The following is a 17399-nucleotide window of genomic DNA, read 5'->3' as shown; positions in this document are numbered from 1 at the left end:
TTGGTCCATCAGTATAAGAAATACCAATGCTCATCCTTTTGAATACCTTAATTTGATGTTCTTCACAGTATGTAGGTTCCAAAGGCAGATATCAATGGACAAGTAAATCACTCAGATTAATGCTCGCTAGACCACAAAAAAGTAGACTTATATAGAAGCTAAGCCAGACAAATCTGTCCCCAGTATCTCTAAGTACATGAACATCCACAGCTGTGGAAAAAAAATTCTCATTAGAGCACAAAGTCTTTCAAGCCTGTATCTCCTTTGATGGAGTGATCATTAAACTGAGTCCCACTAATTTTTGAGGAAACAATATTATCTTGAAATAAATTAGTCTATCAGTGTTATAGTCCAGTATTAGAAATACTCTAATTAGATAAATTGCCTTTGGGTGAGCTGCTCGTTATTTTTGTAACATTTGGATAAAAAAGAATGTTTGAAATAGACTGTAATTTTCCCCCCAACTGCCGTCTGTAAAGAAATAGCATCATAATATTATTCCAGCTAATACAGGAGTATGAGTGATGAGGTTTTCATTCCTTTACCTATCAAAAAGAAGAGATTCAGTTTGCCCTGAAGAACTTCATCACCCTGCTGTCAGTTGTTGAGTAACTGCTTTTTTTTTTTTTTTCCTACCCATTCTAAAATGGCTTTTTCCTAGTTTGATGAACGTTCATTGTGTTATGGGGGTGAGACAGAGGTCTCACAATTTCAAAAAGTGACTTTTTATCCCTGCCAGTTTGAAATCCCCCTGGGAAATACACAAAAGAGTAACCTTAGCATTGAACATGACAGCCTTGATAAGTTGTAGCTTGATAACTTATTTTTATTATGGCAACTGAAAAAATAAAAAAAAAAAAAAAGGAAAATAATACATTAAAACTTCAACAATGCCATTGGGTTGGCTCCTTTGTATAAAAGATGTCATCTAGATGACAGAAATAATTTTTTGTGGTATGAATACCAGTCTGTGTCAGGTATTTAAACATTTTTTTCCCAGTGGACTAGGAACATTAACGTACTAGGGGCTGTCATAGAATCACAGCATAACTTAGGTTGGAAAAAAACTTTGAGATCATCAAGTCCAGCTGTCAACCATGCTAATGTATAAAATATAAGCATCAAATACTAGGTTAAATATGCTAACTGAAAAAAACCCTCATGTTTCAGTTTTTAAAAAGTGCCAGTGCAATTTTAGTCATTTCTTCTGTACAACATAAAATACACAAAAAGATTGCTTAGTTTTGTTCATATCCATTCTATACTGACAAGTGCCAACCCATTTCTTTATCTTCTGATCTCCATCAGGAAAATTCTTCTGGGCCAAGAGTAAAGCACAGACTTAAGATAGCAGACTTCTAATTTCGATCAAAGGCTCCCCTACCTTGAATAGCTGTTTGAGTTGGCTCCTGTAACAATTTCCAGCTATTTGCTGCTAGTTCCAGACTTGTGTTTGGGTTGACAGCAACCACATTCCACCCTACTGCTTCACCCAAGCAGACTCACCAATGTCAGTTGTGTTAACACTAGGATACAGAGCACATTGCCCAGCTGCCAAATCCAGGCACTACAATATTCAGCACATCCATGCAGTTCACTGTTCATCTGACTAACTGCAGGCACAGGAGGTAGGTATTTCTTTCATTCAGCTATGATAGCACTGGCTGCTCATTTGTCTGCTCTTCCCACCAGCTCATCATGCCAACAGTCCAGAAACAGAAGTTCTGGCAAACCCCCTAGAGTTGCAGCTGATCCAATTATTCAACCACCCAGCAAAAGTAGCTTCTGGCAACGAACTGAGATATTGTCTTTTTACCACCACTATTTTGCCAAAATATATAATTTCAATACATATTCCTTATTAATAATTCCTTCAAGAGAGTGCTAATTTTGGCTACTTCTAGTTCACACTTAGAGGGTTGGAATTAGAAAGTGGACTGATAGATATTTTGTCCTCTGACCCTATTCCATGTGTCATCATTGACAGCTGTGAGCTATTTGTGGGTTACGGCCCACATATCACAAGGCAAGTTAAGCTGTGTGCTTCAGTAGGGCCTTTCTGCCAGGAGATATTAAGGCTTTCATAGAAAAATAAAAAGGATCTTGCTTCTACATATAAACTTTTGACCAGTCCCTTTTGCTCATACTGGACTAAGAGACACAGTGTTAAATTAAAACACTTCGCAAGCAACAGATTCTGCTATGTAATAACCTAATGAGTTCCCAATTAAATCTAAATTTTCAGTGGTTTATTTATCTTGGGCATGCCCATAAGCCTACTAAAGCAGTTAATATCATAATTCCTAAAATAAACTTACATTATTTCATTTGTTTTGCGGCTCTCGTATTTTTGAATACTTAATTGAGCCTATTATACTTCAACACTCCCCTTTTTTTCACTTTCATCTCTTTCTCTCTCATTATATTTTTAACACTTCATTTGTCACCAGTTTTTAATCACAAGGTGGGAACACAACAGGACATGGATATTTCTTAGCAGCAGTGTTGATACTGCCCCAAATTCTCCCAAACTCTCCTATTTCTTCATCCTGACATTTTTAGAAGCCTGATTACCATTTTCAATTTTATACTACTGCAATTCATCCTCACTTAGTCCTCTTCATAATTTAGTCCTCACTTAGTCCTCTTCATAAATTGTATGGCACTGTGAATCTGTTTAAGATTCAAACAAGGCTCTTAAGATTTACATAACTATATAACTTGCAACTCAAATCCTATCCTCAGTTGTGGAATATGGTGCAAGGAAATGTTAGCTGGAAGTGCTACCTTTCTACTAAACTAGCAACAGCTCAAAACTAAGTCAGAATTCACACTCTATAATGGCTGCTGCTTTTTCTTTGCAGACCTGCGTTGTTCAGGTTGATGTGGCAGATTTTTCTCTATTTCATCAGCTAAATTTCTAGGCAAAACAGGTTTTATTGGGTAGAAATGCTCTGGATCTATGAGATTAGATTTTGTCTTTATATGTAGAAATGACCTCAAGAGATTAAAAAAAAAGAAAATCTGCTACCTCTATGAATTTAACTGAGCAACCTGAGATTTTTATGCTTAATTTAACTACATGAATTCATATCTAACCACTAAACAATGGTTGAGTTTACCTGAAATTATAGTATGAAACTTATATTAAGTATTGCACCACTTCTAATGTTTTAATAAAATATCAAATACTACAAATCTCCAAGAATATATTTACTGGGAAACTGGAAGTTCAGAATTCTCCCTGTTTTGTTTTGGATTGGGTTGGGTTTGGTTTGTTTTTTTTTTCCTGTGTTCACAGCCACTATTACATGAAAACACTAAGATAATATTTTTAACTCGATTGGACTAAGTTTAGCTTTCGAATCGATTTTTTCATTGAAGATGGAAGGTTATTTCCTTTCCTCAGTATCTCAAGCTGTTGAAAATGGCTCAGGAAAATTCTGATTTATGGATCTAAGTCTATTTCCCACTGATACTGAAGTGAGCAGAGGAAAGCATGCTATCGACCTCCCTCTAACATCACTGTCAACTGCAACTTCAGAACAACAGATCTGGATTTGTCCTGTGTAATATAACCCCTAATTGAGACCTCTAAATCAAACACTGGTTTCCTCAGTGGCAAACAGACAAACCTGAGTGTGTTGGGCATGTAGGGGTGTAACATGGGAATTCCCTGTCAAGCAACTCTGGCCCATGTAAATTGTTAATGTTAGTTAGGATTAACATGCCTTGAGGGCTTTTTGTTGTTATTGCCACCAATGAGAATACCTAACCATTCTCAGTAGAAATGGTGGTAAGTGGTAAGTAATATGGGAACCATCTCCAGGTCCAGTGTGGTATCCTGTGGAACAAAGTTGCACCAGCAACAATCTTACATCAATTTATAGCTGATCTACTCTTGATTTCAGTAACTTGGTCCATTATAGCATGTTTGTTTAACACTCTCTTTTTTTGCCACTAATTGTACTATTTAGTATTTCATATGTAACTCTCTATGAGTAATAGAGCAGAAAGATACATGAGACATGGTTTTGCTTCTTCTCCCCTTTTCTCTTTTCTGCCTTGCCTTTCCTTGTGATTCCTTGTTCCATGTCAAACAACTAATTTATGAGCAGACTCTGAGTCATGTCTGGCCTGCTGATTTATTACTGAACAGTGCTAAAATGAGACTGTCTATTTTGCATTTTCATCATTGGAAATGACAAGCAACTGCTGATTTTACATTACAATTTCTGATTTTCTGCAAATCCATGGGTCACAACTATTTTAAAGTTCCTACCATAATTTGCATATCTTTAAACCACATCACTCCTTTTTCTCAAATATAATAAACAATAATCTTAAATATTTTCTTTTTATATAAAGAGCTGTGAGATCAAAGGTAAAAGTGAAAATCCAAATTATTATAATTGCTAAGGGTCTTATTATGAAAATGCAGTTTTTAGTAGTCTTTTGGTTAAGATGTAGATTAAGGAATTTAAATATATCTGTGTAAAAAAAAAAAAAACAAATGTGTAAAAGAGAGCTGGATAAATGAACCTCTGATGCTTATTTCACACTGCTTTGGATTTTTTTCTGTTAAATTGAGTTGTTGTGTATCAAGGTTTAGATGAAGTATGCTCTTCTTACTGCTTTGTAAATTCATGTTACCCTTTATGCCTTTTATATCTGCACATGTATGTACATATGCAATTTTAACTGAAGCTAATGCTCTGTAAAACAGCAGCAGGCAGTTGTAAACAGCTCATATAATGCAGTGTGGTAGGTTGAAACTACCCCTCCCCCAACTAATATGGGGAACTACCTCCAGATTTGGATGGAAGCAAATGAAATTGTATTTACAAGAAAACTAAAATCTGGGAATATGAAATGCAATGAATATGTACAAAAAGGTACAATATTTACAATTTATAAACAACACAAGGACCTCATCCCCTTACCCCCAGACAAAACTAAGGGGGGGGGGGGTACCAATAGCTTCCCCCTCTCTGCCCCCTTCCCTCCTGTACAAGGGAAAAGAGAAGAGCAGAGACTAGCTTGTTAGTTACTTAAGAGCAGAGACTAGCTTGTTAGTTACTTAGGCACAACAAGAACACAGTCAAGGTCAGCAACAGCCAAGGAAAAGCCACCAGCTAGTATCAGCGAGAGCAAAGAGCCGAGAAAGAGTACAAAAAATCCTCTCATTCCTCTCATTTTTTATTTTAATACTCACTAGAGATATTGTCAATTTCACTGCCATAGACTTAGACTGCATATTAGGGTGGACAAAAATTAAAACCGATTTCCCAGGGAAGTATGAGATCTCCATTCTTGGAACTGGACAAACACAGCAGTTTTATCTGCCCTTGAAGTAAACTGCTATTAGCAAGTACTTGGACTAGAAGAACTTCAGATAGCTCTCCCAACTCTAAATTACTTTAGGACATTACTAGTCTCTGTTTCAGAGTTTGCTCTGTGTCATGCCCTCTGTCCCTCTGTTCCTTCTTCTCCAATGAAAGAAAAAAACACCCTACAGTTTACATGACACATACAGTTACCTCTTCTAATAGCCCATGGAATGGGAATGATACCAGCCTGACCACTTTATTGACCTTGTCATTTTTAATTTTTTTTTTCAAAACTTACCAGGGAAGAAAGGATGTTGCGGAGTAGGAATGAACATCCTGTCAATCTAAACTGGTAATTTACATGTTTACTGCATAATAACATCCTGTAGTCTAACATGCCATCTGCACCCCCCCTACCTCCAGCTGGGATTTTTGTCTTCTTTATGAATTTTCTCTCTTTTTTTTTTTTTAATCCCTCAGAAAACAGAAAAAAAAAAAATCTCCCCTTCATATTCTGTTCCTTTATTTTCTCACTTTATAGAATTCTCAGGGGCTTCTTTATGCTAATGTTACTTTCACAACATTACTCATGCTGCTGTAGTACCTTTGAAGTACACTTAGCAGATTATAATTTTTTTTTATGTTGTTTTGTTAGGAATAAGGCCAAATTCAGATTATTAGACTGAATATTGTTTAATACTCTACTAAGCACAGTGTGAGAATTTGCAATTTCCCGTTAAAGCAGATCATAATTTTTCATATCATTTTAGAGCTATTTGAGTAGTGAATTACTAAAGAAACAGGTGCATGTGATTTACCATATCATGCTTATGCATGTTCTTTTCCCAATGGGTCTTCAAGATTTGCATATATGCAGAAGAGATTAACCTCCAGATCTTTTTTTTTTTTTTTTTAACCTAACAGAAAGGTCCCTCCATTACTATCCCTCAAGCCATATGGGTTACTGTGTTGTTTAATGAGTAGCTAGACCATCCTCAGCCTTTGTTCTATGTTGAAAGGAAAACTGCAATGCAATGGCTGCTTTCTGTAAAGCTGTTTCTGTTCAACACTAATATTAAAGCAATACTGAATCTTTATCAGTCACTTATGTATGAGATGGCATACAAAAGACTATATGTTCATGATACTTTATCTCTACCCTACATCAGAGTTTACAAATAAATACAGAAAACAGAGTCACCACAGGTTTGCCAAACTCAGATATGCACAAGACATGGGAAAGAATGAGATTATGCACTCGTATGTGGGGAAAAAAATTAAAAAAAAAAATCCTGAGAAAAGAATTAAGAACAGGGAAGAAGCAGGAAAAAAAAAAGATTTTGTCAAGGTGGTGAGCCTCTAAAGAATTTAGCTTCTTATTTATGTATATATGTATAATAACTGTGAGAAAGGAAAAAGGAGAAATGAGGCTATAGAGAACTGGAAGGATAGAGACAGGACAGTTGTGCTTGTCAGCTTCAGAAGGAGTTGAAGAACATGTTTTGAGCTGCTACAAACCTCTGTAGGATTTAGCCTTTCTTTATCATGGGACTTAGATACCACTGCATCCGAGAGATAAAAATGAGAGATTAAACACATACACAGTAGATGAAAGCATCAAACAGAAAATACAGAAGTAATGGAAACACTTACTGCGATATGCCATATGACAGGATTTTTTACATACTAGAAATTAGCTAGTATCTTATGCACAAGATATGTCTGTTTCTAATACATAGAACAAGACACTTGAGTGTAAACACTCCCAGTGGTTTTAACAGGTTATAGTTATGGTTCTTAAAGTGCCTGTCTTTAAGAATTATACCCATTAACACAGAATTCAGTAGTATTTTTATTATTATTATTATTTATACTACAGTAAGAGAGGAAGTGTTTAATAAGAATAAACATGCTGTGGTTCTATCAAATCAATGAAATGTTTTGTATGAAAGCTTCTTGAAAGAAGATATGATTGCTACTTTGGTTTCTATTTACATATTTTTCAGGTTATTGCCTTCTATTTTTTCCTGTTGTTAAAAGAAATAACCCCTTTAATTTAGGGTAGACTGATATTTTTCTTTTTTAAAATTTCTTGGCAAAAGAAAAAGAAAAAGCCAAAGATATAGTTGTTGCTTAGTCTGGTCATAAATATATTACTTGATTTGGTGCAATTGTATACAGTTTATAAATACAATAAATAATAAAGGAAACTAGTAAAACAGCTGCTCATGGTTATTTCAAGCAACTCTTCTGGTCAGGGTTAGCAGGACAGATTGAGACAGGTGGTTGGAAATACACCTGCCACTTGAGCTTTTTATAGAATATTCATACATTTGGAATCTGAACTGGCAACTTTATCAATATAAATTTTCTCTTCAATTCTGTACTTTTCAAACTAATTAGGTTTTTCTTTTTTCTTTTTTCTTTTTTCTTTTTTTTTTTAATGAAAGAAGCAGTCATTTTCTACAGGAAGTCAGTAACCGTAAATCACTGGAGCTGCATATTAAGCACCAGTTCTTCCCACTTGCTCAGTCACCATATGGCACCACACACTGTGCTGAAAGATAATCACTTTATTGTTGGCTGGGTTTTTAATCAGATACATCTCACACTGTTTTGTTAAACATTGCCTTGCAAATACACCAGCCTTACAATACATATTTGCCTTGGAAGAAAACATCAATAAGACCTAGTGAAAGAGAGGAAGACTGGTCAAACCTGAAACCAAGACTTTAATAAAGTGATCAGGCATGAAAGAATCTAAATAATTTTTTTGGAGTACCACAAAGATGCACCAAGAGGAACTGAGTTGAGATCAGAGGAATCCACTGTGCAAGATGTCAGTTTTCTAGCAGTAGTTTGCTGGCTGCATTAGCCTTGACAGATGCTGTGTTTCGTAGGTATCAGACTGGAATCTCTACTACATCTAGCAGCTAATGGGCTGCTGTGATCCACCCACACTGGATGAGTGCACAAGCAGTGATTTTACACAAATACTGGTTCTGCAGTTCTTCCCTGCTTTTTCCCTATGAACAGAAACTCTGGAGGTACATTGTGCCTGGACATTTCTACCACTGCTTTTGATTTTACAGTGTGCTCACCTCAGCAGAAGCTCTCTGTCTACTCTGCATTCATTAGGGGGATTGTACTGGGTTAATATGGCAAGGTTTTGGTAATGGGTGGGATAGGGGGGTAGATTCTGTGAGAAGATGCTACACGCTTCCTTTATGTCAGGTAGAGCTAATGCCAGCCAGCTCCAAGACACCCCTGCAGGTGGCCAAGGTCAAGCTCATCAGCAATGGTAGCAGTACCTCTGGGATGACATTTAAAACAGGGGGAAGATGCTGCAAAAAGTGCAGCTGAAGAGAGAACTGAGAATATGTGAGAGAAACAACTCTGCAGAAACCACAGTTAGTGAAGAAGGTGTAAGAGAAAGTACTCCAGGCATCAGAGCAGACTCCCCTGCAATCCATGTTGATGACCATGGTGAGGTAGGTTGTCCCCCTGCAGCCCATGGATGTTAATGACAGAGCAGACGTCTACCTGCAGCCTGTGAAGGGCCTCTTGCTGGAGTGGATGCCCAAAGAAGGCTGTTGACTTGTGGGAAGCCCATGCTGGAGCGGGATTCTAGCAGGGCCTGTGGAGCTTCATAGAGAGAGTACCCTGCACCGGACTAGGTTTGATGGCAGGACTTGTGACCCTGTGGGGGACCCACACTAAAACAATCTTTTCCCAAAGGACTGCATCCCATGGAAAAGACTTACGCTGAAGCAGTTTGTGAAGAACTGCAGCCTGTGGGAAGAACTCATGTTGGAAAAGTTTGCGAAGGACTCTCTCCCACGGGATGGACCTCACCCTGGAGCAGGGGAAGAGTGTGAAGTCCTCTTCAGGGGGAGGACCACAGCATCAGAAAGACCATGTGATTAACTTACCATAACCCTCACTCTCCATCCCCCTGCACCACTCCGAAGGGGTAAAGAAATCAGGAATGAAGTGCAGGAAGAAGGGAGGGGTGTGGGAAAGGTGTATCGACTCATTATCTCACTCCAGTTTCAGTGGTAATAAATTTAATTTCCTCAAGTTGTGGATCTCTGTCCTTATCTCAGCTCACAAGCCTTTCATTATATTTTCTCCCCCTTGTCCAGTTGAGTGGAGGAGTGACAGAGTGGCTTTGTTGGACAATATCCAGCTAGGGTCAACCTACCACAGTGAAAATGAATATATACAGTAAGCAGATAAGACCCTATCCTGCTTAAAACAAGGTTTCTTGGTTTTGGATAATGTTTCCTAGGAGAAGGAGCTGAATATTCATTGCTGTAGAGTAAGACTGAATCAAGTGCAAATATACAATACGAATAACCTGAGCTGAAAATGAGAAAAATTAGAGGTTCTTTGTATTTATGATTTACATGAAATTACATATAATTAACATAATGGTATGATTATATAGTCAAATGCTGGCATTAACATTAGCTGTGCAACCTTCTCTATAGCCTTTTGCATATGAATTGTGATATAGAACCCCTTGGAAACTATTGTAATCCCCAGACAACATCCTTTCTCTCATTTCCTGTGCTCAGTATCAGATTACTCCTTGGGTGGTTTGAAGGTGGGGCAGTGATGAAGAGGAACAGTTCCTGATGGAGAAATTTCTGAGTCTCCTGGCATGGAAGACCTTCAGTGTGGATATGGTGTACTGCAAAGCTGCACAAGAAATATCTTCAGATATTCACCTTTAGGGAAAATATCATGACATGTAAAACTTCTGAGGAAAGGAGAAATTCTCCTCAAAACAAGTGTTTTCTTGTTTGTTTGTTTGTTGTTCTTTTCTTTCCCAGATAGTGGATGTACTTGAACTCTCAAAGATTTTCATCTTTTTTGGTCCTAACATAACCAACATCATTTCCTATTTGCAAAAGGTCTGGACTGATTCTGAAAAAAAAAAAAAAAAAAATATATATATATATATATATATATATATGCTCCAAACTTTATTCTGGTTAATTCAAGGAATGAAAAAAAAAATAAAATGAATATTGAATGGTTAGCTAAGTTGTAAACAAGTAAACCTGGTGCCTGTATTTATTTTACAGCCTCTACATGCACATCTATATCATATCATGATTAAAGAGTGTTTAAAGGCTACTATTAACTGGTTTTTAATTCACTTGCACTGCTTGCACTTTGATTTGCATCTTCTGTTAGTACTTTATATTTCATGTGAATATACTGATGTTCATCAACAATGTATAAAAGCAGTAAATGTGTCTCCTAGATGATGATGAGGCAGCAAGATGACTGTTAGGTAATGCCTTTTCTTCTCTGTGTTTTTGCTTTTAAACCACATGCAGAACTATAGGCCACAATCACACAAACATTTTCATTGCAAGATGAAAAGTGATTCTCCCCCTCTACTCCGCTCTGGTGAGACCCCAGATGGAGTACCATGACCAGTTCTAGAGCCCCTATTACAAGAGGGATATGGACATGCTGGAACATGTCCAGAGAAGGGCCACCAGGATGATCAGAGGGCTGGAGCCCCTCTCCTATGAGGATAGACTGAAAGAGTTGGGGCTGTTCAATCTGGAGAAGAGAAGGCTCCGAGGTGACCTTCTTGTGGCCTTTCAATATCTGAAGGGGGCCTACAAGAAAGCTGGGGAGGGACTTTTTAGGATATCAGGTAGTGACAAGACTAGGGGGAATGGAACAAAGCTGGAAGTGGGGAGATTCAGGATGGATGTAAGGAAGAAGTTCTTTACCATGAGAGTGGTGAGAGCCTGGAATGGGTTGCCTAGGGAGGTGGTTGAGGCCCCATCCCTGGAGGTGTTTAAGGCCAGGCTGGATGAGGCTCTGGCCAGCCTGATCTAGTGTGAGGTGTCCCTGCCCACTGCAGAGAGGTTGGAACTAGGTGATCCTTGTGGTCCCTTCCAACCCTGACTGATTCTATGATTCTATGATTATCAGTACTCCGTGGCTGGGGATTTAATGGTGGCAATTAAGTATAGACACTGTAAGCATAGTTATGCCCCTCTGTAGCAGAAAATTCCTCAGGAAGTCTGAGAGGAAAAGTAGAGAGAAGATGATGGAATAACATGAGAAATGTGCCAGGATGAGTGGGTCTTTCTGGTGTCTTAATCTGTCTATGGGCTTTGAAGTTTTGACGGTCACCAGATTACAGGGTTGTTTAGGTAAGGGTCAGATTTCCCCAGGAAAAAGGGATGACATTTCACCAAAATTGTGAAGCACAAGTTATACCATTGCTCCTCATTGTCTAGGACAGATTTGCATAGTCTTAGTCATATAGAGGTGAGTAATTATGTGAGTAATGCTGTTGACTTCTGCCAGTTTAGTCAATGTGTGAACAAGGGATTAACACTGTAGTGTAATACTGTGATGATGTTCTCCCTACCTTTCTTTCTCCTCTTCAGTACACATAATCTTAAAAATTGATTTCCTGGAGTAATTTCTCTTCCCCTTGCTTATTTCCTATGATATTTTAAAATTGAAGTCTACAATTTCCATTAGATATTTAACTGAAGCATAACTAGCTCATCTGGGGATATTTTCCTGTACTTCAAGGCATGTGAAACATTTTATGGTATGTTTTATGTTATGTTAGAAACATATCTTAGAGAGAATTTCCACTGAGTTGCTTTGTCATTAATCATGTTCTCATCACAACAGAAGAAAGTGTCTAGCTTGGAGAATCTTAAAAAAAAAACCCAATTATTCTTACTATACTTCATCTTCTTTTGTTAACTTATCTAAGCACATTCAAAATACTACATTTGCTTTCTTTCCTTTAGGAGTATATTTCATCTTGGAACCATGAAAGATGTTTTTGGCATCCTACTAAGTAGTTCAGGAGTATTTATTGTAACAGGATCATTAACTTGTTGGCCAACATAACAGAGCAAAGTAGATGCAGACAAAATCTACCCCTGGCATCTTGGTTGTAACTGGTTTCCTTTCAACTCAGTTGTTCACTGTATTCCATCTTAAAAGACCTTTGAATCTCTTACTGAGAGTTTCTTTCCCAAAAAGTACACTTGAGATCACATGTAGTTAGCTGCAAATTCCTTCCTGTCATTCATTTCTGAATGGTTAGCATAGTGCTTTCCTGACTTTGCTTGGGGCTGTTTGGTTTAGAAATACATTGTAGGAAAGACTCTTCAAATTTCATTCCTTAGTCTGGTTTCTGGGTTTTGCTCAGACCCTTAGTGTATTGTAGCACCAATCTGCTCTCCTTTTTGACATGAGCTTCTCTCTTCTTAGTCCTGCATCTGGCCCATCCTTGTGTCAGTGACCATAGCTGCCTGTCTAATGGTTAATACCCCTTTATTATAAGCCTACAGAGAGCAATCAATTCTGACAGATACAGGATTTTCCGAAAGAAAATACATACTTTTTCTATCTCTACGTGCCCTTCTTCCCAGCTATGGAGACACTTTCCTCCTTTTATTTTTTTTTTCTTTCCCAAGTGCTGCCTGTTCCTTGTTCTTCTGCAGTTAAATTCTCCTATAGAGAGAGGAAGCTGAAGATTTCTGTGCTCAGTTAAGACTAAATATTTTCTCTTCAAGAGAAAATATGAGCTAAAATAAGAGATATTGATTTGCTCAAGGTTACTTGTGACTCATGAGCACAGCAGAGGTAGAAATTCAATCTCAGTTCTCCAGTCTCCTTATTTTACAGAAATGTACCTTCAGAAAACTTGAATGGAATCCATTTCTCTCATCTTAAGCATCTAAGAACTAGATGTTTAAAACTCAGCTTGTTAGTTGAAACTTTTTAAACCACCACTGAAGGGAACAATCTCTGGAGTGGATGACTTGTCTCACACAAAGAAATCATTTTAGATCAGGTTAATGACCTGTCATTGAGAAGGAACATGCTGTCTGAGTAGGGAGCCATTGGTAAGCAGGTATAAATTCAGATATAAATATAATTTTTGTAAGGATTACTATATTAAAGGAAAGTGGCAGGACTTTTTAAATTTCATTTAGTACGTTTAGGTGTGACGTATCACCATATATAATGGTAAAAATCCCAAAGCTGCCAACTAGAAAAATGAATAAAACATACAATGATATAAATATTTATAACTGATAGCACAAAGAAGACTGCTAGCAGCTAATTAACACTCAGTGGTATGAAAAGGTCTCTGTGTTTTCCCTGTTGGACAGCAGTCAATGCAACTGGATTCTAAGCAGACTAATGTAACGTCCCTCATATGTCACATTGTTTACTACTGTCATGCTGGCTTATTACCTGCATGTGATATATATCCTTGGTGTATTAATTTTCAGAAAGTCTGATCTTTTCCTAGATGTGATCTGTCCTGATAGGAAGCAGTGGTGTTTTGAGGCAGATATGTTGGAGCCAATCAAGCCATGCTAATGTAATCTCTTGGACACGCACTCAGCGTTTTCTTATTTGTTTTAAAGGATTATGGTTGTCCTTTAAAGGTTTGGGTTTGATTTTTTTTTTTAAGAACTATGACAGTCTATGTAAATCTGAATTTACTTTTTAAACAATTCTGTGAATACAAGTATTCAATGAAGGCAAACCTTCCTTAACATTATTATATTAACCATGAGAATATTTTATTATTCCTTGTAAATTTGAGATAATAAAAGGAATACAGAATGTGCATGATATAGGGAGAAAAACTAACCTAGAAAATGGTGTTTTACACTCAAGTTATTGAATTTATCCAATTGTGAAATGGAGGTGATAAACATCTAAAATTATTGTGATCAGTAAATTGCTTTGATTGACTCTGCAAGTGACATCTGAAGAGATAAAGACATCTGAAAAGATAAAAAGGACAAGTAAGCTCCTTTCATTTGAATAATGCCTGCTTGGCTAGGGTGTAAGGTAGTAAGAATGGGGCCAATATACATATTTTTAAAAAGAGGAACTATAAGAAAGTGCAAGTTAATTAACACCCTCTTTCCTATTATTAAATCTGTCCTTTGTCATTCTTTTCTATTTCTTTTCTTGCTCCTTGGCATCTAAACTCTTCTCACTCAACCTCCTACATTCGTCATACGGCAGATCTGAGTAGGCTTAAGGGAATAATTTAAAATATTCTTCTGAAGATTCTCGAAAGTATTTTTATGGCCATTATGGAATAAAGAAATAAGGATTCAACTTGCCACAGACATGAGGATCTGAAGGCACCTCTGCTTATATTTTCTGTACCATTTTAAATAGGGGTAATTTCTAAAGGCCATCTTTCTAGGTAGGAAGGAATGTTTTGGCAACTTTTTTATGCTCCATTTATGTTTCTGTACACTGATCTGCTCATTAAAGTGTAAGGTATAGAGCATCTTGCTGAGCTACCAGAAAGTTCTGCCTCTGGAAAGTCTGATCTACCCTGATATGGTTACTCATGTGAAGATGTGATATATTTTAACAGACAGTTAATTGAGTGGAAGTCAGGAATGTGGAGTTCTTTCACCACTCTGCCACCAGCCAACTCTGTGGTCTTGATCATATCATCCTGAAATAAAAATAAAACTTTACATAAGAACGAAGTAAAATTGAGAAGTTTATATTCCATGTAGCCTTGTAAATGCTTAGATTTTATATTTAGTTTTCTACTTGTCTTCCATATCTCTAGGTAGAAAGCAGAGCTCTACTCCTTCACCTGCTTAAATCTTAACAGTATTCAAAGCAATGTGGTACTGCTTAAGTACATCCAGAGCCATCTGCTTAGGGGACCATACCCAGAACAGGAAATGTCCTAGTGGTTAAACTAAGTTCAAGGCAGGCAGAGTTGATTTTCCCCATCCTGAAATAGGAGGAAATTGAAATTTTGTTAGTATTGAAAATTTTGGTCATAACACAGGTAAAATGGGGCTAGGGGAGATTTTGAAGGCGGTTTCAACACTTGAATCCTTTTTAGTGTAACCCTACATTTTCTGTAGCATCAGTCTTTCATTTTATGCATGTATGATCTATATTCAAATGTATTGAAACTCAAATTAGACTTTCAAGTCCCTACATAAGGTTGGTAGAACTGATTTTTAAAAAACATTTAATTGAATTAAAGGATTCTTCACAAATTTTAATCTAGCATTTTTCCTATATGTTTTTCCTCACTTGTGTTTTTATAACCTGACTTTATTCATCTCAACTCTTTGTAAACGCAAAATGAATTATCGTGGGAAGTTTGTTAAACTGACAAGAAAGTACATTTCTTAATATGTGGATTTTACCTTCTGTCTCCCTTCATGAGAAATTGAATAGCATATTCTGAAATATCACTTTCCCAGTAGCATCATGCCCAGAATTGTCATCCTACACAGGCATTGGAATTTGGTGAAACATTAAGTGCAGCAGGCAGAAAAGGAGGCACTTCAATATAAATGTGGGAAGAAAGAGGTGGTCATTTCACAACTGCCAGTTTAGGTAGGTAAAAAGGAGAAGATGTAGGAAAGGAATCCGAGAACAATGGATCTCACAGCATTTAAACTATATTCTGTGAAGGCTTCACCACTTCCAGAAAGAGGTGTATTGTACTCCTGCCCTTCATCACACTCCAAAGGACAGAACTATTTTCTGGAGTCATGAAGCATCCTGTCTATCACTTTGTGATGTGTTATAATGGCACTACTTTCTTATTGCTGCCGCAGCCCATGCATTTTCATGGGGCATATGTATTCTACTTTTGTCTTGCCTTCCATTGTAAGCTATGCTCCAATTAACTTTGTCATATCTTTGCTTTTGTACTTTAAAATTTAACTGATTGCAAAAAGCAGAGCACTGTTATAAGACTTTGAGAACATAATAATTACCATATTCTGTCAGACAACAGGTCCATCAAGCCCACTATCCTGTCTCAAGATGCTGCTAGCAGCTGGTGATTAAGGAAAGAGTGTAAGACATAGTAAGGCAAATGCTTTAGTCTCTCTTCTTCATTATATTCCATTATAACATTTAGATTCAAATATTAATTATAACATTCTGCCATATTTACATGTGTGACAATTCATAGACATTCAATGCCAGAAGAAATCTGATATGATACCAAGGATTTCTATTAATAATTTGTAGTGATAGCAAATTGAGGAGAGAAAATTCTTTCCAAATTGTCAATCTGAAGGTCTTGCACTGGATTTGGAATCTTCAGTATTTTCTGTGGGATATTATGTCACAGATCTCATGGGTTATTTAAAGAAGCTGTGAAGAAGCTGTGGAGCCTACATCACCATTTCATGTGCACTGAGAAGAATTCCTTTATGGAGGAAATACCTTTAGAACAGTTACTTAAGAGACTCAGATCAGGAATTACAAACACAGCCTAAGCTAAAATCTATTTGAAGCTAATTAAATAGTAAAAATAGTTCCTGACTTTAGGAGGCCTTTGGTGCCTCTTTCTAAACTGTGCTTTTGTCAAGCAATGTCAGCCCAGATGATTCTTGAGGTCTCCTCAAACCTGGAATTCTATGTTTCTATGAGTGATTTTGATATGGACTTATTTGTAAACCTCAGGGTAAATATGTGTCTAAGTTCTTTTGATGAAGGGATTTGGTGTCTGTCAGATGAAAAAGTTTGATATTAAACATGAATACAATGAAGAAAGATTAAATTAACTGTTTCTTTTAGTGTATTCTTTAGATCATTTGAAAGTTGAGATTTTTTTTTCCTTGTCATTGGATATTTATGTCAATGACATGTAGTAGGTTTCATGAACAAAGAGCATTGTAATGAGATATGAACTGTTGTGTTCATGCTGTTATATTATTTCTCACTCTTTAGTAACATCAAGAAAAAATCTTAATCACCAACAATCACTGGTAAACTATCATCACAGCTCAGTCCTGTAGGGATGTTTTACTACACCTTGCACAACATACGGAGCATTACAAGCTTTTTAAAACTGGGTGTTTGCCATTAATTTTAATAAAAACACCTCATATCTGCTGTTTTAGTTTTAATGAAAAGAAAATTCAAACCCCTCTTTGTCTCAAATCCTACATTTCAAACACTGGCTCTTATAATGGCTGTTATCACTTTCTAAACAATTCTTGAAACAGAACCAATACAATACTATCCTCAATT

The sequence above is a fragment of the Indicator indicator genome, chromosome 3 (assembly GCF_027791375.1).
Source record: "Indicator indicator isolate 239-I01 chromosome 3, UM_Iind_1.1, whole genome shotgun sequence".
Lineage (NCBI taxonomy): Eukaryota > Metazoa > Chordata > Aves > Piciformes > Indicatoridae > Indicator > Indicator indicator.
The sequence above is the reverse complement of the archived record's forward strand: the minus strand, read 5'-3'. Positions refer to the sequence as shown.